Source organism: Castanea sativa, chromosome 11, assembly GCF_040712315.1.
Source record: "Castanea sativa cultivar Marrone di Chiusa Pesio chromosome 11, ASM4071231v1".
Taxonomy (NCBI): Eukaryota; Viridiplantae; Streptophyta; class Magnoliopsida; order Fagales; family Fagaceae; genus Castanea; species Castanea sativa.
In genome coordinates, this window is record NC_134023.1 from 490877 (window position 1) to 513003 (window position 22127).

The following is a 22127-nucleotide window of genomic DNA, read 5'->3' on the forward strand; positions in this document are numbered from 1 at the left end:
TACAAAGAAAACCTTTTTAAATGAAGTGGCAAACAACTATTCAAGATAATTCAAGATAATCCTTAACCACACATATATCACAAGAAACTAGCAAGTAGTTTTGCAGAAAACACTGAAAAGACCAATGAGGTAACAAAACAAATGCTACATTATGACGACTATTTAAAAAAAAAAGGCATCCCCCTGCTTTTCTCATCATTATCATATTTGCCCATTTCCGAACCAAGAGAACTCATAGAAGTCTACATCAATACAAAGCAGATACTATAGATAGCATCTATTTCCAAAATTTAATTATAAGAGTTGTTTTTCAAGGCATCTACAATATACAAGTAGCACAAAAACAAAACCTGGACGAACCATATGAATTCTCCACCTAGTTGAGCAGCTCCAACATACATGTCCATCCCATTTTACATATAACCTGCAAATGCAACACAGACTCTTTTGCTTATCCAAATATACCATGCCAGCACTAGCACATAAATCCCATCAGTGTTGTGACCACTGAATATCTTTCATGTTGACCCCTTCTTTCACCATCTCATAAAGGGGACTCATTTCCCTCAACTTCTCCACCTGATGCACTGTGAGCTCAACCGCCCGGTCAATCTCAGCCTTAGTAGTAAACCTCACAATCCCAAACTGAATTCACGTGTGAGCCATATCCTCATCAACCCCCAATGCCCTCAACACATAGGAAGGCTCCAAGCTAGCACTAGTGCACGCGCTAGCTTGGGGCCTATGTATATATCGCTGCAGTAAAGATCTCTCTATCTCTATCTCTCTTCAATTCACTATTGGACTATTATAGGATTAGTCTACGTAATGTAATAGTATAATATAATACTGTGTTGTGTTGTGTGGACTAATAACAAACGAGTAATGTAATATAATATAATATTGTGTTGTGTGGACTAATAACAAACGAGTAGTATGAGACTAAAATATATGGTTTGGGATACAAGAAGTTGTCTTTATCCATGAAAACTAACTCCTAATTAATGGCATACTACTTGAACTAGCTTAGCTAGCTATATATCTTATTAGGAGGAGGAGAAGGGAGTATTAATTAATTCATCACAACTATTTAAACCCTTTAAATTTAATAAATAAATAAAAGTGCATATATAATAATAAGTTGACGATCTACTTATTATTCCACATGCCAAGTTACTCATTGCCAGAAATACTCTACTAAAATCATATTTGAAACATGATTAAAGTTACAATTTAAAAACTTATAATTGTAAAATGATAAAATTGTGTTTTAATTTTAAAATGGGGTAATTACACTCATCTCCCATCAGATTTTGGAGAATGACACTACACTCCAAACCTAAGGGGAAAAAACACTCATCTCTTGGGGTTTGAAGAAACTAACACTCTCTCCTTTTTATTACAGTCGTAACGAAATATTAAAAATTTCTGTAAGAATTTATTTACAAAAGTTTAAGCATGATTAGTAAAAAAATAACTGATAAATTTAGAATAAAAATGCAAAATTTATCAAGCACTAAAACACTTGCAGCAACAAATCTTTCCATATATATATATATATATATATATATATATATATTGCTGTTACTACTTACTACCTTGCATTGCATGTATGTAATCACTACTGCTCACTTCCAATCTGTTTGTATGGGCTTTGGCTACTCAGTAATTGGCTGCACGTATTGTACCAAGTACACATTCAAAAGTACAGGTAGTGGATACGATTGTTTTAGCAAGTTGTAGGTTTTTCTAATTTAAAAATAGGTGCCCCATAATTATTAATTTGTCAGTCCTGATCACATAAGTATCATCCTTCAAGTAAGGAATATTCACCTTTAACTTTTCATAAAATTATCTCCATATTCTAACAAGTTTTGAAAACTTGATCATTAATTCATCAGCTATTTGTTCTACAGTAAAAAATGTAAAATAAATACGATAATGATGCATGTATTCCAATTACAATTCTGCTTCTTTGTCATGTGAATCAAGCAAGCATCACAGTATCTTCTAGCTAGCTATCCAACACATTTAAAGCAGCCAATTAGCAGAAGCTCAAATGTAAAAAGGATACTCAATGATGGTCTGTCTTTGAAGTCGGAAAACTCCCACCGTACTCAAACTCAAAGCCCTCATTGCTGTAAGGATGGCCAGAGTTCCCCTACTTACCTCCTCATAACTGGCTCAAGCGGATGCAGATTCAGCATTGGGGTTCAAACCAACAGGTCCATGCATTGTGTCGATGAAAATAGTAGTGGGTATTTTTGAGAGGGCATCGAATGAGTATGATATAACAAGTATCTACAAATCTGCCAGAAACTAGAAATAGTAGCAGGCTGCAGATGAGGACTAAGTAGACCAAGTTGTGTGAGTTCATTCAGATGTGCAGAAAAGACCAACAACTGCATATTAGAAGCCAATCACTCTTAACTCTTAAGGAGCTACAGCATAGCAAGGTCAAAATTGTGAGACACGACTAAATAAGCTATCAATGTGTTGATGACAAAGAAAGGAGGCAGGGATATGGAGAAGGGAAATTGAAACTTACAATGTCGTCAAAGACTCTAAGGATGAAATCCATGGAGGAAAGTCAGACTCATTGAAACTATTGTTGCTCATATCCCTGCAGAATACAAGTACAATCCCAACAAAATAACATATTGATAGCAGTAATATTAAATAAATTTAACCTAGAAAAATGAAAATGGCAAATAGTATCCACTTTGGAGTTAAAAAAAAAAAAAGATAATTACATCAACAACGACAAAGTCCTTAGTCCCAAAAAATAGGATAATTAACTTATCATAAATTATAATGGTTTGACACTACTCACTTACCCCTGCAACACAAATGAAATTCATAGTCTTTTAGTAATATTATTGCAACTTACACATATTGGAGGTTGTTCATGCTAGTAAGGTCAGGTATAGGACCAGTCAGCTTATTGTTAGACAAGTACCTGAACAAAGAGCATCAACAGCTCAATTTGAAAAGTGAAAATTCCCGCAAAAGATTATTTTTAAAAAAAAATCATTGTAAGTGCTGTATTTGATATGTCTATCATCTTTACTTACACCTCGCCAACATTTACAAGATTATTGAGGTTCAAAGGTACGGCCCACTTAATGAATTCCTATCAAAGCGTCTATAGCCAAAACAAGAAATTCAGTACAATAACTTGAAAGAGGTTTACAGCTCACAACAATCTTAGACTGAATTCACTTCAGCATGTGAGCTAGATACTCACATCACCTCCAAATGCGTCACAAATCCAAGGGTTTCAGGAATGTTGCCAGTGAGAACATTGCTGCTAAGAAGCCTGTAGGGGGGGCAGGGGTAGGAATAACTACTAAATTGACAGTGTTTTGCTATGCAACTGAGAATATCAAAGTGAACTTCTTAGCTTCTATATCCAAGACGTTTGAGTGCATATTTGGAATTAGAGGTGGAGACTCTGAAAATGAAAACAATGTTGTGTGTGTAACCAAATAATAGTGGTTTGTGAAAAATAGAAATTGTAAAAATAGAAAAGACAATCACATAGGAATACAAAGATTTATGTGGTTTGGCTTAGGCCTATGTCCATGGACAGCATTTAGGAGAAAGTCTCACTAACGCTATGTTTGTTTTGCTGGAAAACTTTCTGTAAAGATAGTTTTCCACATTTTCCAGTGTTTGGTAGCACAAAAAAAAACTGGTCAACAGAAAACTATCTTTAGTCAATGAAAAATCCTAATAAAAATAAGGCTTGTTTTTTATAGCTTGTTTTCCAAAAAAAATTTTTGGAAAACAATCTCTATCTCACAGTACGCTCTCTCACTCTCACTCTTTCTCTTTTCCCTTTTCTTTTTCATTTCTCACACCCTCACTATCACTCACTCTGGTCTCTCCTCTTCCATAGATCTCTCTCCCTCACTCTCTCTCCATATTTCTCTTCCCCCTTTATAACACAGTTCTTTGAGTAGATTTTTTTTCCCTCATTGCTCAGCAATTATTTCATTCCTTTCTACCAACTTGCAAAAGAAAACATATTTGCAGTGGTAATTATTCATTCCTCTTTACCAAAATCTCAATTCTTTACTTTGAAATTCAAACTTGATTTTATTTTTTTCTCTAAGAAACTTTTGGTTTGATGGATTCCATGTATAAGTTTTTTTTTTTGCACATAAAAGTGCTAAAAAAATATATAAAAAATAAATAAGAAGAAAGAAAGAATGAATGAATGAAGTAAAAGACGAAAATTTTAAACATAGTACCTATATGACTCTAAATTACTTTTACATAGCATAATTTTTTTTTGTTGATAGATACATTATGCAGATATTATGTAGTGATGATATATTATGTAGATACCTTATATAAATACATAATTTTGAGTAATATTAAAGACTTTTTGTTGACCATAGTAGACAATTAGTGTACTAGCAAAAAGAGTAAACAATGAAAAGTTATTGTTATTTTGTACTTATTAAAGATGTATTCTCCTGTCAATTTTATGTATATAGACAAATAGTTAATATATATATATATATATATATATAAATGTGTATGTGTGTGTGGACGGTTTATGTCCATATATATAAGTAAAATGAGTGGTAGAGATTATGAAAATTTGACAACTAATTTTTATTGTATCTATTGTCAAAATTTTAGTATGAAAACCAAATTCATCATTGGTTTTTTTTTTTAATATTGATTACATTAGTTTGTTTACATAATACGCATGTTTTAAATTACACAAGAAATATAAAAAATAAAAATAAAAATTTGCATACCAAACACCAGAAAACATTCTCAAGCTCATTTTCAAGGTCATTACCAAACACTGAAAAATGATATAGTTTTCTAGAAAATGTTTTTTGGAAAATGAACCATTTTCTAGAAAATGTTGATGCTGAAACAAACAGAGCGTAAGAAAATAGGGATACTACAAAGTTGCCACAAAAGCATGCTCACAAACCAAAACCTTAAATACCACACAAATAATTATCTATCTCAAACATCAAAGAATAGAGAAACACCTATTCTCCACATATAAAACATGAAAATGGATGTAAAAAATTGGATGTGAAAAATTAAGTGTGAGACTATCATTGCCCTAGATTATCTATAACCCAAGTCAACTATGTGAAAGTCCAGTTAACACCTTTGAACATGAAGTACACAGAATTGAATTCACGCCATACATGCGAAAAACAAAAACACAACCAAGAGAGGTCTGTGACATATTTCAAATGTCATATATGAAGTCTCATAAAGCTTGCAACATAGCTGTACCGACAAATTTTAGACAATGGCTCGGATTCAAGAAGCTTACAAATGTTTCAGAACCATCTTTGAGCTGAAAAGTTTAGATGGAATTTCGCCTGAGAACTTATTCTTTTCGAGATGGGTGTAGATGATGAAAGAATCTTAGATGATTAATTGGAGAAAATGAGCTATTTAGCTTGAAATTACATAGACTTGACATACAAGTGCTTTGCTTTAACTAGCATATCGAGACCAGTTGTATTCCCATCAGAGACTGGTAGAGGTCCATCAAGCTGGTTTTCAGCTAGGTCTAGCCAATAAAGGTTGGAAAGACGACCAATAGAAGTAGGAATATGTCCACTGAAGCTATTATTATTCAGAGATCTGCATTGATAGAGAATGAAAAGTTCCAGAAAATTAGGTGTACATTGGCCCAAAAATGAAACTGTAATAGATATAGCTTCATGTGGGAGATTTACATGATGCAAAAATAGATCCTTCATCCAGAAAAGTGTGCAAAATGGATGTTAACTTAAGAGCCATAAGTAATCGCAGACATGCATTAAAAATAAAAACAATAGGAGAAAACCAAGTCAAAGCCTTACAGAGTAAACAATAGGAGGTTTAGGCCTAGCTTTATTCCAATTTAGGCAAGCAATTTTCAGGACATGGTCGCAATCTACTGTTATTTCAGCAACCCAAAGAACAAAAATAAAGCCCCATCCAAGAGATTATTTTCTTGTCAAGGTTGACTGAGTACTTTCCAATTCTAAGTGCTGCAAATTAACTCTAAAAGTACCAAAACCATTATATCATGGGCTAAGTAACTTGAATCAAACTACACAACACTATCAAATCCTAATTTATGAATGCTACCAGATAAATGTGCCCTGTGCCTGTAGAAGAGGGAGTGTGTCAATCTACTGTCATATGCAGTTAATGGAACAAAGGGTAACTCTCCAAGGCACTGATCCATAACCTTCACACTGGAGATCACTGATAATCACCTAACAAAAACAGTAACCCTCCATGTGCTGTGGAGGAATTGCATATCGCGCATGAACCACATCGTAAACATGTTAGCCCTTTATTGTGCTAAAATCAAGGGATGCTCATAGGTAAACTCTTGTAGACAGAGGCTGAGTACCAAGCCCTTGCCAGTACAATTTAGAACAATTCGTTCTTTCTCCATCTGCTTACTACAACAGGAACAAATGAAAATTCATCCCAGGTGTGTCAAATTATTGTCCGAAGGTCAACAAACTGAATGTATTTTTCAGTTTTGTTGATAATGATGTATTTTTCTGTTTGCTTAAATTATTAAGCAGAAGAAATTTCAAGAATCAAAAAATCCAATTTATAGTCTTTGCCATGTTTCTGTCTCAGCAATTCATTCACATATGATAACAACAAAAAAAATGATTAACAAAGAAAGAAAAAGGAGAAAGCAATTGAAGTGAACTTCCAGTCTTCGTTTGAAGCATCGTTGGCTGTCAGTGCTATAACCAAATATTGCATGAAAAGGCTGCAACTTAATAATAATCCTTAACCACACATATATCACAAGTAACTAGCAAGTAGTTTTGCAGAAAACACTGAAAAGACCAATGAGGTAGCAAAACAATTACTACATTACGACTATTAAAAAAAAAAAAAAAAGGCATCCCCCTGTTTTTCTCATCATTATCAAATTTGCCCATTTCCGGAACCAAGAGAACTCATAGAAGTCTACATCAATACAAAGCAGATACTATAGATAGCATCTACTTCCAAAATTTAATTATAAGAGTTGTTTTTCAAGGCATTTTACATATATCCCATCAGTGTTGTGACAACTGAATATCCTTAATGTTGATCCCTTCTTTCACCATCTCATAAAGGGGACTCATTTCCCTCAGCTTCTCCACCTGATGCACTGTGAGTTCAACCGCCCGGTCAATCTCAGCCTCAGTAGTAAACCTCCCAATCCCAAACCGAATCGACGTGTAAGCCATAATGCCCTCAACACATAGGAAGGCTCCAAGCTAGCACTAGTGCACGCGCTACCACTCGACACTGCCACTTCCTCATTAAATCTATTATATTTATTATTATACTGTATATTTTCTTTCTTTCTTTCTTTCTTTTTTTGATACGTATTTTCTTTCTTTCTATTTTATAGATAAAGTCTTGCAATTTCTTTATACGTTTTACACCTATGGAATGAATTGTAATTTTTTGCATAGAAATTATAATTAATATATTAGAGACCTAAGTAAGCTCAACTTTTATTTTTTTTAGGGAAAAAGTAAGCTTAACTAAAATAGACAAATAGCAAATAATTGAATGAGTTTATTATATTATTTTTATTTACTTGGTATCATATTATCATATACTATTATTTATTTTTTTTTTTTTTATGAACACATATTATCATATACTTTGGATAAGAAGAACATTATTTGATACGGTGTAATTTGATTATTATTCTTAGGACAGACATTAGTGAGTTAATATATTCATGATTATTAAAATAAATTTTTTTATTGTATTTATCTCCAAAAAAAAAGTATATAGCTAATGTTTCCATATTTTTATTACAAAATTTTAAAATATAAACGTATTATATGCGTACTATACACATACCGTTATATTTCTGTTTCTGTATTTTTCTACCGAATTTTTGAAATGTATTTTTCTTGAAAGATAGCAAATTATACTCGTCCATAAATTTGTTGTGTTATACACGTACCATATATTACTAACTATGCAACTAATTAATTATTATAATGGCCCTGCATATTTTCATCTTAATTAATTAATAATTTAGGCCTATGTATGTATTGCTGTAGAAAAGATCTCTCTATCACTATCTCTCTTCAATTAGCTACGGGACTATTATAGGATTAGGCTATGTAATGTAATATAACATAATATTATGTTGTGTTGTGTGGACCAATAACAAATAAGTAGTATAAGACTTGCATATATCGATTGGGATACAACAAGTTGTCTTTGTTTTTGAAAACTAACTCCTAATTAATGGTATCCTGCTTGAGCTAGCGTAGCTAGCTATATATCTTATTAGGAGGAGGATGAGAGACTCTTAGAAGTAAGAGAAATGTTACGTCCACAATATTTTCACAACATTTTTACAACAAATCATAGGTGGTTAGTTGTTATTAGTTCAAATTTGAATCTAACATTAAGATTACTTTTTTACCCTAACAATAACAACCAACCACAATATTTTCACAACATTTTTACAACAAATCATAGGTGGTTAGTTGTTATTAGTTCAAATTTGAATCTAATATTAAGATTACTTTTTTGCCCTAACAATAACAACCAATAACAACTTGCCACCTATGATTTGTTATAAAAATGTTGTAAAAATGTTGTGGACATATCATTTCTCTTAGAAGTAAAACCGGTGAATATTTTCTACCATCATTGATTAAGTAAGACCCGGGAATATTTTTTATCCTTCATTGATTTCATTTTTCAATTATAAACAATCAAAAGTAGAATTCTAAAAAACATAAATATTCATCAATCTAAGGTAGAAATGCAATAAAAAAAATAATAATAATAAATCCAACAAAAAATGAAAATTTTTTTTGAGAGAGAGAGATAACCTTTTTTGTATAGGAAAAATATGCATAGAATGGAAGAAAGTGGCAAATTTATAGTAAGAGGAAGAGAATAAGAAGAGCCAAAATAAAATAAGATAAAAGAGCAAAATAATATTTAAATTTAAAACCACCCAAGAGGAATATATGTAGACAACACTTTTGTTTTGATTTTCCATTGATTTATTATTTACTTATAATATCAAAATTAAAGTAGATGATATGTAAAGTTTAAACCGCCTAAAATGAAATAAATATGAAAAAGGCTAATGATGTTGCAAATGAGACAGCTTAACAGAAGTGTAGTAACAATAAATGATACGTTTCAGCTTTTAGATATAACTAGAAAGTTGCCCGCGCATTACGCGGATAGTGCTGTAAGCTTTTATGTAAAATGGTTTTTGAAATTTTTGTACATATATTATAACATAAATGGTGGATATTTTCATTGCTAAAATCACCTACAATTATAGTAGAAATTTCGGAGCATATAGGCATATTTTGTTGTCTACCATCAGTTGATCGTAAACCAATTAATTGCAAGCATACATTATGCATATCAAACTCCTTGAACCTATCCCTTGTCATACGAAATGCCTAACTAAGGCGTTGACCCTATGAAGCATCTTCAGTTGATCGTAAACCAATTAATTGCAAGCATACATTATGCATATCAAACTCCTTGAACCTATCCCTTGTCATACGAAATGTCTAACTAAGGCATTGACCTTAAGAAGCATCTTCAATAATATTTTAACTATAGCAGTGCTAAGGTTGCATAGTGATTCATGTCTAGGCAAAGCAACAAACACACTTTGATATTGTCAAGGCTCTTGCAGACAGTCATACATGATACTTGACCAATAAATAAATAAAACAAGTAGTTTTAATGATGGTTGAGGTAGACATGATTCAACATATTTAACAATTTTTTAACCACTGTACACCCTTGGTGCGATGCTCACTCCACAAGTATAAGTACTTATGGGGTGTAGGAGGCAAGGATCAGGGTTTAAGCCTTTAGGAGGGACCTTCACACACATATACACTTAGATTATGCTAGAATAGAAATTCTATCTTTTATAAAAATAAATAAATAAATAAATAAATTTTTTAACAAAGGTGTACCAGTATAATATATTTAACAATTTTTTAATACCATTTTGAGTTTATATAGATTCTAGGCTAACCTTCAAATAATGGAGACACCTCATAATTTTTTTCTGCCCACTTAGTTCTTAATTTGTACATTTGGGGTTCTATTGTTTCTTTCTTTGTTCTTATTTTTAACAATTGAGTTTCTGTCATTTAGTAGGACATAGAATATGTGTAGATTGTGGTGATTATTTTAAAAATTTGCTACCAAATAATACTTAACCCCTCAATAGGTAAAAGAAAATTATTCACCTAAAAATAATAACTTCGTTCTTACCTGTAGCTAATTTAATTTGTTTCACTTATGTCAATTATATAGGCTGTTACATCATACAACCAAATAAAAATTATAAATTTTCTATCAAGCATTTTATCAAATACTATGGATTCAAAATAAAATATATGATTACTCTTGGGCTCTTTGCACTTTGAATCCCACAAAAGTTTTGCCTCCATTGGCGCTTTGAATGTGACCCAATCCATAGAGATACATGTATTTGTGCTCCGACTATATGTGGCTTGGAGGAGCTTGATTTATTGATTAAGCTTCTTCCTCATTGATCTTTCTACCTGCCCAACAAAACCAGATTAGTTACTCAACTTGTCTTTGCCTTAGGGTCTAAATATTACCCAATTCAACTAATTTTCTTAATCACATCCTCATGTAACATATTTAAATCACTCACCAAAAGCCAAATCATAAATTACAAAAACAGTGTGGCTCAGTAAAAATCTTAACCAGTAAACAGTTCAAATGAAAAGAAACAAACCACCATCTAGTTCGATTATCAAAAACCCATTACCAAACAACAACAAAGAATGAACAAATTGAGTATTAGTATTTTGTACGTCTTAGATACTGAAGAAGGGTTTGATAAATTAGGGGCTGGTGGCATTTTCTCCTTGTGTTTAGTGACTTTAGTCCCCGGCCAAAACATGGTAAAGTTGAAGCTTCAATCTACCCGAGTCTATCTTCCCTTAAACATTGCAAACCGCAAACTTAGTATCCCAAATAAAATTTTGGAAAAAAAAAATTGAAAGAAAGAAACAAAGAGAGAGAGTTGGCATTATTTATTTATTTACAGACACTAAGAAAGGAGCTTTTGTCCATGAACTCAAAGAGGAATCGTTGACCCATCAATATATAATTTTCAAAAGAAATAGGTACAATACTGTGCATTTAATTGAAAGGGGAAGTGAAAAAGTTTTTTGTTTGTGTTTTTGCTAGAAGAAGTGAAGAGTTAAGATTTAAGAGACGTAGAAAGAACTGAAGAGTTAAGAAAGAGAATGAATGAAATTTAAAAAATTTAAGATGGGTTTGATCTCAACAAAAATTACTTGGAAAGTATAATATTATTGTAAAGGTGTAATAGTGCAAAGCTTGGTCTCACTTTGCCAGCTGCTTATCCATAGTGTGCATTTAAATTTGAACGGGGAAGTGAAAGTTTTTTTTTTTTTTGTCCGGAAGAAGTGAGTAGTCTTTTTTTTTTATGGAAAGAAGTGAAGAGTTAGGAGAGAGGAAGAAGTGAATTGATTTTTGATGAAGCAATAAGTGCTAAACATAAAAGCTGCATTGTTTTAATTTTTGAAGTTGGAAAACATCATTTCATAATAAAGAGGATTGCAAAGAACTCATATAGAGCGCCATATGGCAGAACCTCATGCACTCTTGCATGAGGTCTCCATGCACTCTTGCATGAGGTCTCTGCTTTTATATATATATATTGATATAGAATAGATGTATATAAATTAAATCAAATTTCAATTAATTATAAAAATAATTAAATATATATTTTTTAAGTTGTGCCTATCTTTATGGTCAGGTTTGGGGCGTGACAATGATGATTGAGTGTATGTCATGCTATTCAGCTGCCCATTTCTCGTATAGTGAGGTTGTGTATTAATTTTCAAGTGGGTTGACACGGGTTTGACTTTAAAGTAGCAAATCAAGTTGGGTGGTAGGTTGAATCTATTTTAAACAGCCATAACCCAACCCAACCCACCTAGATATATATTCATCTCTTTCTACACTTGATCTCATATCAAATTTAAGGGTTTTTTTTTTTTTTTGCGTTTATTCCACTATTTATGCATTTTAATACGAAAAGTGAATAATACTTTTCCAACATATTTATAAGCATACATAGTGACATAGATATAGTACCAAACATTTTTTTTAAAACAAAAAAGTTAGAAAGTTCTCATAGTTAAAGACTTATGTATTTTGATATATGGAAACATGAGTCAATTCCTAAATTTTTTTCCAATGATTTATAGAATTTAGATGAAATATAACTTCTTAAATTTTATGTAATTAGTAAAATAATTTTCAAAGTTTAGTATATTATATATAACTAAAGCTAACTCACCCAATTTGCCAAGTCGAAACTCCCAAAATTTTCCACCGACCAGCCGTTTTTGGAGGTTGATGGGTTGGCAGCAATTTCAAAAATTTCCAACCTATTAATGGCAGATTGATTAAAATTTTCCCCCTTAACTTGTCCAATCTAATACATGCATAGTCCTACAGTATAGAATCACTTAAATCCTCTAGAAGTAGGAATTTCCTCAAAGAGGATAGAGATGTTTGAAACTTCATGCTGAGATTAAGAGCTTAGATTTTGGAGGAAATGTTTAAATGTTTCAAAGAATCAAAGTGGAAACTAATTTTTTAAGGTGGATACATCTTATTCCATTTTTAATCAATTTTTTGAACCAATCGTTCAATGATGATTCAGTTTCCTTAACAAACCAAAAACATAATCATTCCGCTATATATATTATTAACAAGCTGGGAATATTCTCCACAGTATAAAAAAAATAAAATTATATCATCCGTTTCAATTACAAATTCTAATTCTTTGCCACGTGAAAACAACATTCCCTGTCCAATATAAAGCACGTAGCTCAACATTCAAAATGTAAAAAAGCACACACTCAATGAGGCTCTATCTATGAAGTTGGAAAAGCCCCACTACTCAAACTCAAATGTCTTATTGCAGTAAGGATGGTCAGAATTCCCCTTACTTACCTCATAACTATCTAAAGCAGATGTAGATTCAACATTGGGGTTCAACCTAGCTATTTGCATTAGGTTCTCAATCTCTTTGACCACATCACCCATTGCAGGCTTGTTAGCTCCTGATTCTTCAACGCACCTCATTGCCAGGTCCACAAACTTCTCTAATCCTTTCAGTGATGTTTGCAAACCAATGGCAAGGTCAAGAATTTCATGAAGGTTGTATAATACTTTTGTTTTATTTATTGCCATTTGCACCACTCTGACAATGTATTTCCCCCGATCAATTGGCATTCTTGTAGTTACCAGCTCCAACATTACCACTCCATAGCTATATATGTCACTCTTTTTAGTCAATTTTTGGGTCGTGTAATACTCAGGATCCAAGTAGCCCTACACCATAATAGAAAATCAACTCTCAGTGCTAAAATTTGATGCAGTTACCAGCTCCAACATTACCACTTCATAGCTATATACATCACTCTTTTCAGTCATCTGTTGGGTCATGTAATACTCAGGATCCAAGTAGCCCTACACCATAGTAGAAAATCAACTCTCAGTGCTAGAATTTGATGCAATGCCTTGTAATGCAAAATGAATTCAAGGCTTAAACGCACATCCTTAGTCATAGGAAATCATGTGTGCTATTTGCTAAGAAAATTTTAAATTCTAGACACTGATGCATATGACTATGGTCCAAGGTAAGAAAATACCTATGAAGAAAGACTTGGTGACAGGACAATTTTCTGCAAATATCTTGATCTAGTTCTTCCATTACCAAATGTAGTTAGATTATAAGCTCCTAATGCTTATTTTCTCATTACAAATCACATGGTAAAGAACACAAATAAATGTTTTGATTGAGTTTATAATAAACCACAGTTGTCCTCCGTCATTGTTATTTTCCTATTCATTTTTATAGAAACGCATTAATTACTACAGTAGAGGTTAAAAGGATTTTTCACTAACCATTGTGCCCTTCACTTGAGTGGTCACATGATCCTTTTCATCATCACCCATAGGTTTAGAGAGACCAAAATCAACAAATTTTGCATTTAAGCGCTCATCAAGCAGAATGGTGGTTGATTTAATGTCCCTGTGTATGATAGGAGGGTTGGCAAGTTCATGAAGATAGGCCAGTCCTCTTGCTGCACCTAGGGCTACTTTTAGTCTTCTCATCCAATCCAACTTAGTTCTTGACTTCCTTGCATAAGCAACAACTACCTCATTTAATCTTTATGAAGAATTATATTAGCATTCTCTACAGGCTAATTTACATTGTCTGGAAAAATTTACATTGTCTGGAAAGAAGCAATCAGAAGGTGAGGGAAGCATTACAACACAATGATGGTGAATCCTCTCAGATAGTCGCTGGATGAACACTGCTGATATATAACAGATTTATTAATTGCATCTTATTGTGTGGTTTGTTTTTTTTGTTTTTTTTTTTTCTTTTGAAAGTAGATACAGGAAAAATGGCCTCCCTTCTAGTGCCTTAATGGTGAACAATATAAATTCTTGTTAGAGTTAGTCTTGTTATTTCTTATATTAGCTTGCTATTATTTACATTAATGTAAGAGTATTCTTGTATTCTTGCTATATCACTCTACTATAAATATGTGCTAAGGTTGGGCATGTTTGATGTGTATGCTCTAGCTTGAGAGGGATTGTTAGAGTTTCCTTGTTATTTCCTTATCTTAGCATAGGGGTAGTATTGTAATATTTCAATATCACTCTAATATGACCATTTTTTACAACTTAACTGTGCTAATAAACAGAAGAGTTCCATGATATTTTTTTAATAAAGAAACGCACATGAAGTGTCAACCATTACCAGAATTCATATGAAGGAGGTGAAGCATTGGATGGAAATAGTTGAGAGGCTATCCTTCAAAGTACCATTCGGAACATACTCATATACAAGCATTTGTTCACCTTGATCGAAACAAAAACCAACAAGGCTAACCAGATTCTTATGATGAAACCTTGATAGTGTTAGGATGTGTACCCTTAAATCCTATTGTATGATGTTATGTATTTTATTATGTATAACTTAATGTTGTGTTTAATAAAGTTGTTTTGCTATTATCTAAAATAATGGTAATATGAATATTGAGACATTATCATATAGTCCATGAGATGCATAGTATGTGATTTATGTGAAAAGTCATAGAAGATATAAATCACAAGTTTTTTGTAAACTCAGAATTTTAGTTCGTAGTCAGTGATGAAATTGGACATTTCATTTGCGAAGACTATAACATATCAACTAAAATGATTTGTCTTGATCATGGAAATAGAGAGTTTTAGTTGATATGTTTTAAGAGTTAAAACATATTGAATTGGATCAGTATAAGATTTATTATTCTCCTAATGATTGTTAAATGAATAATAAACTCAGAACTTATAGTTGCATGAACTCTTAATCCTGAGAGAATAATGGACTTGATCATGAGATGTAGGTTACTTTGATATATCAGGAGTGAGATCTAGAGTTCCGGTCAAAACCTCAATATGTTGGGCAACCACATTTAATGTTGATGGAACATATATTCTCAAGATGGAATTCATAGTCTCTTAACGGAGATACAAAATATTCCCTGGAGATACAAAATATTCCCTTGAGATAAGTTTAATGAGTTTGTTATTTAGAATGTTAGGCCTAACTACTTTAGTAAATAGTTACTAGAGTATATATTTATAAAATTGGATTTCATAAATATATGATGAATAACTTGAAGAATTAAACCGGATACTCAAGGATAAGATGTAGTAATTTACAAAGTGGCAGTCTACATTCATGACTTTGTATTACTATGAATATTTTATAAAGGGGTTGCATGTATAATAAAATTTTGGGATATAATTTATAGATAAGGTCTAGAGTGTAACTATATTTATATAGTGGCATTAAATATAGTTAATGGTAACTTTGTACTTGTCAAGAGTTGACAGAAAAATCCAAGACCCATTGGAGCTAGTATCTTATTAGTTATTTTTGGTCCCACCCCAAGCCACACACTTAAACCCAATTGGAAAGGCCTAAAGGCTAGCCCAATTAGATAATCGGTTAGATACAAAGGGAAAAACATACAAAATTTTCTGTAGAGAATTTTGTAAGAACACTATTATGAAGTGGTGTAAGAAGTGTTAGACACTTTGACATTTTCTCCCTTTGGAACTGATTGAGAGACCACACATCTTGGGCGTTAGTGGAATTGGAGTGAAGATTGAAAGCGTTCCCAAGCAATTTTGATCTTTGATTTTGAAATTCACCGCTCCAAGGTACACTCTTTTGTTCTTAAATTCTGAAACTTATATAGCACATGTTAACTTTTATAAATGAAGTAGATTCATTATTTTTTCGCTGCGCACATGCATTTTTCCATCAGATAGAAGTTCAATCTCAGTTTTGAACTCATGCCCACCCTGCAAAGATTCTTTCTGAGCTCGTTTGATGGCTATTGGTTGACCAGTGGGAAGAGTCCCCCGATAAACCTATAGAAATGTTGATAGAGACAGGCATAGTTCAGAAATATTGTGAAAAGCTTAAGAAGCTGTTATTAACAAGGAAAATTTTGGAAAGGAAATTAAGCATTTGAAGTGCCAAAAGAACAACACAAATTGCATAAAATATTTCTTGCTATGGAGCTTGAAGAATCTTTTGATACATTCTCACAAATTAAGCTAACAATCAAAATACTAACAAGAGTAGTCATAATCAAACCTTCCAATAACCACTAGATCCAATATAATTTTCTTCAGAAAACTTGTCAGTGAACTTCTTAAGCTCTTCAAAGAAGAAGCATCTTACTCCTTTTAATTGAGGAATGCCACCACTGCCACCATTTGGATCCCACTGTGCTGCATTTGTATGGAATGAAGGTGATAATATACCCTTAAAATTTAATATTAACAGCTCTGAAGTGCCAAGTTTACATCATAGCTATCCTACAAAAAGGATTCAATTTCTCGGAAGCTCTTTCTGCTCTTCTCTTTGGCGGAAAGCATAGACCCCTGTAAGGGGTAATAATAGAAGCAGGACAGTGCCACCAATTGCTGCTCCAATTATAACGCTTATACTCAAAAACTTTTTGGTTTCTATAGACACATCAGAGAGAGATTGGTCATAATAATATCAAGCTAACATTGTGACAATTAGTGTTTTTAGAGATGCATCACAATAAGGTAAATCCAATATTAGAAGTACTACTTTTTATTTAAATGTGAATTTGAAGTTACCTGCATAGCAATCATATGGAACATGATCAGCTAAATAACAAGAAGGTCCAAAACCTTGTGGGGGCTTAAAAATCTGATTGTTGAACACAAAACCAACCTGAGAAAGTCATGTTCGATTGAAACAACCTTGGCCAGACGGGAAGATTTGTAGTCTTATTTTAAAGTCCTCAGAAAAGTCTTTGATTGGGTTACTCAGGGAGACTGAATTTACAGGTAGTTTTTGGGACTGAAAAGATTGCATTAGAGACGCCTCAAGATTTGTGTAGTAACCTGAGTGTCCCAAGTCTAAGATGGAAGTTGCTCTGAAAACTAGAGTTCCATTGTATGGATATGCGCATAAATAGTTGGGGTTGGAATCTTGACCTGAACTGCAGGAAATAGGCTGACAGTTATTTGGTGGAATTGAGTATGATGGGTCATTATTTGGTTGTGAAACTATGCAGTAACTATTATTAATGTTCTCTATCCCACAAATTGGGTTGTCCACAAGTCTGTAGATAATTAGCCCAATGATGTCAGACCTTTAATAGCAGTTAAAAAGAAATATCATGGATATTTGACTTCCAACAACTGATAAAATAGTTATTTCTTCAACAATGCATTTAAAAAATAAACAACCAAAGTAACTGATAATGGCTTACATCAATTCCTTGTTGTACCCTCAGTGGTTTCTGTGTAGCCAGAAATCGAATTGTTCTATAGATCAATGAGTTGCAATTGGGTGCTATAGGTGGTGCTAATATTTAAGTAACCACTGAGCTGGTTGTTCTTTAATATTCTGTCCCCACATTTCAGATCAGTCACATAATTTGTTTAGTAGTATGTGTGTGTATAGCTAGAGAGATTTCATTGTGTTTGAACCTATGGCAATTATATGTTTGATGTTGACTCCATGCAACTCTTGGTGGTGATTCTTGGATTCAATTTCACAGTTTTCATCACTTGGTGTTGATTCCAAGTAAACCCTGGGTGCCAAATCCTAGGTCCTGTCCATTTCTTTATTCTTCACTTTGTTTCTAAAACACAAAGTCCCATTTTTAAAGTTCATTGTCCTACATCAAAATAGTAATGGGTATTGTTTGAGAAATATGTTCAGCAGATGAGATATGATATAATCAAAATCTATTAATGTGCCATAAATTAGAAATCGCTACACATGAGAACAAAGTAGGCCAAGTTGTCTTCAGTTCATCCAAACACGCAGCAAGGACTAATGACTGCATTGGCAAGGACACATTGTACTTAAACAAGGGGAACAGAGAATAATAAATTTGTAAGAGAAGACTTCATAAGGTCTAATATAAACAATGATATATTAGACAAAGCAGAATGAGCAACCATAAAGAATACAGACAAACACACACACACACACACACACATATATATATAGATAGATAGATAGATATACACACACATAGATAGATAGATATATACATACTATGATAAGCCAAATTGTGCGGATTTGATTAGATTGAGTTGGATTGTTTTGAATGTGGGTTATGCGGATGTGTGATGAGTCCCACATCAGGTATTACTTGTTGAATCTTGGGTATAAGTGATTGTGAGGATTGTGTAACTTGACTAATCATTTGAGGTATAAGGTGGGGGGGATTTTGAGAGTGGGTAGCAGGAGGAAGGGATGAAATTTACAAGGAGGTCTAGGACTCAAGGTTGAAAACCATGGAGACATTGCAGATCCATCAAAACTATTGTTGCTCATATCCCTACAGATTACACTTACAGTCTAAACAAAATAACTGATTGAAATTATGTTAAATATAGTAACCATAGAAATAGGACTGTGGCAAGCAGTATCTATTTTGGAGGTTAAAATTTTTTATCATCAGTTATAATGGTATGACAATGCTCATTAACCCCTGCACCACAATTTAAATTCAATCTTAAGTAATATTAATGCAGCTTACAAATAGCTAAGGGAATTCATGTAGTAAGGTTGGGAATCAAACCAGACAGGTTATTGTTGGACAAGTACCTGAAAACAGAGCACCAAAAGCTCTCTTTGTAAAGTGAAAATTCCCACATAAGATGATATAAATAATTTCATTGAACAAGTATAAATGCTGCATTTGGTGTGTCAGTATTTTTGCTCACAGTTCGCCAACATTTACAAGATTGTTGAGATTTTGAGGCACGAGTCCTGTTATTGAATTCCTATCAAGGCAGCTGTAATGAAAACAAGATATTCAGTACAATAACTAGAAAGAAGTTCACAGCTAGCAACAATCTTGGTTTGAAATCACTTGATTATGTGAGATAGAAACTCACATTATCTCCAAAGTCTACACAAGTCCAAGGGTACTTGGAATCCTGCCAGTGAGTTTGTTGCTTCGAAGAATCCAACAAGAAACATATACAACGGCAGTGGGAAGGTATGACTAAATTGACTGTGTTTTGCTATACAATTGAGAATATCAAAATGAAGCTTTTTTCTTAGATTCCATGTCCAAGACCTTCAAGCTGACAGCATTAAAGCAAAAAATGATGCAGAGGCAAAACTCATAAAATTAAAAACAAAGACGTGAACCAAAGAGAGTCCATTATACATATATTTCAAGCATCATTACTATGCAGTCTTTATTGAAGTTTTCCATCCACCCTATTTTATATCAAAACTACATGTGTAGAGATTTCTATATGATGCAATAAATCTTGTAAATTTTTGTTTCTCCTTACCAAATTTGCTATCGTCTTGGGCACTCTAGGATAAGTTATTATCATCAAATTTGCAATCGTCTTATGCCTTAACTTTTTTCAATCTAATGTGGTAAGTAGCGAAGCTAGGAAGGTTTTGAAAATTTTCATTTAAAATTTAAAATTTGGCTTTTCACAATGTGGAATCTATATTTTAAACATTTTTAATTGGCTTCTCACAATGTATTTAGATTATGTTTTCTAAAACGAGTTTTCAGAAAATTGATAGATTTTGAAATTCAACAATTTAGAGGATCGTTTTAGGATGATAAATAAAAAAATTTGTAATGACATGGCATAATTGTAAATAAATTGAAAATAGTGGGCCCTATAAATTTGCCAAAACTCTTATATATCTCTAAAATTTAGGAACTTATCTTTATCATAAAAAAATCTCAAGCTTCAATTTTGAAGCTTATACTTATACTTATCCTTTCCATCATTATCCTCAAAAAGAAATTACTTGGTTTTTTTTTATGAAAGAAAAAAAAGAGTTTTACGCATGTGATCATTGACCCAGCCCACTTGAAGTTGGAAAACTCATGGAGCACCCCTGGGTGCGTTAGGGCTATCCATGTCGTGGTACAATATTTTTATGAAGCACAAAACTCAAATTAGGCAACTCTTGGACCCGCAGGTATGACCTAATTCAAGATTCTTACCAACGCACCACGCCCCCGAAGAGCAAATTACTTATTATCTTCATGTCACTTCTTTACATAAATAAATAAATAAATAAAGGTTGGGTTCAAGTTACACCTAGTGTAACTCTAAGAAATGTTACACCACCCAATAACTTATTACTGAATTCAGTGGAGGTCCTTATCAAAAAAACAAATCAAAGGATGGACCAGACCAGACCAGTATAGTAATTCTCTCTTTTTCTTTATTCAGTAAATTCTTTCATGAACAGTATAGTAGTTCAAACATCAAAGTTTCAAACCAAAAGCAATGAATATTGAAAATAATATAAATATAAATTCCTACACCACACTTTTTAAAACTAGGGGCTTTCCCTCCAAGCAACACTCAAAACGTATCTAATAAAACCTTAGACTAGTTCTCGTATCTTTTATATAAGGGAAAATTACACTTTATCACCTTAAATTATGCACCGGATTACACTTTGTACCCTAAACTATCCAAATGCATACTTTGCACCCTAAACTATTACACTTATCACACGCCCCCCCTTGTGCATACTTTATCACAATCAAAGTTGCATTGAAACCTCCTTGTGCTGTTTTTGGAGTCATTTCACTAAACCACAATGAATTATGTGATATAAAAGAGAGTTGTGTGTTTTGAGGTTCTATTCAGTGGTCATACTGTTTTCTTTTGTACCCATCCTCTGCTTAAAAGTCCACTGTTCCAATTCTTAAGGAGATGAATTTTAAATGCAATAAGTAGTAGGTTGTAGCTCAATATGTTGCCAAAGTGCTATGTTGTAATTTACTTTTCCAATGCCAAGGATCACAGCCAGTGTTATTAAACCCAGCCCGGTTGGTTAAACTAGTAACCTTGTGACCCGGCACATTGACCGGTTTGGGTCATCAATTGGATTGGATGTGCACAAGACCCGGTCCAAACTGGTAAAGCTCGACGGGTTTTAAGCAAACTATGTGACTGAGCTAGGTTTTAATAACCCAATTGAGTTTGTGAATTGAAAAAATTACATTAGTAGGTTCATTCTATTGAATTTTACTGTTTAATGTATGATATATGATAATTTAATTAAGAGAAAACCTTAAGAAATTTATAATAAATAAATAAAAATTATGCACTTTCAGTTTCATGTAGCCAATTATCATGTAGGTATAAGTTTATGAGTATATGTTATATAGTCTATTGCTTAAACTCTTTTTTTTTTTTTTTGCCTTTTTTGCCTTTTTTGTTTACTTTTTTTTTTTTTGTGCTTTATTTGTTTATTGCTTTAAGTTTAAGCCTTTAACCCTTTTTTTTTCTCTTCTTTTGTTTATGTAGTTTGAAATTTTCCTTTTTTTAATATACAAAATTTTAAGACATGTAACAAGATTTTATTTAGCAAAATTTTTGTTGCAATCTTATGACATTTGTTTATTTTGCTTGTGAATTTTATAGAATTTCTAATACTTTTGCAAGTTTAATTTAGGCATATA

General features: G+C 32.6%; 1 pseudogene; it reads right to left on the minus strand.

The window, feature by feature from the left end:
- Nucleotides 1–2074: 2074 nt before the first annotated feature.
- Nucleotides 2075–21245, minus strand: LOC142615410 (leucine-rich repeat receptor protein kinase HPCA1-like; annotated as a pseudogene).
- Nucleotides 21246–22127: the final 882 nt, after the last annotated feature.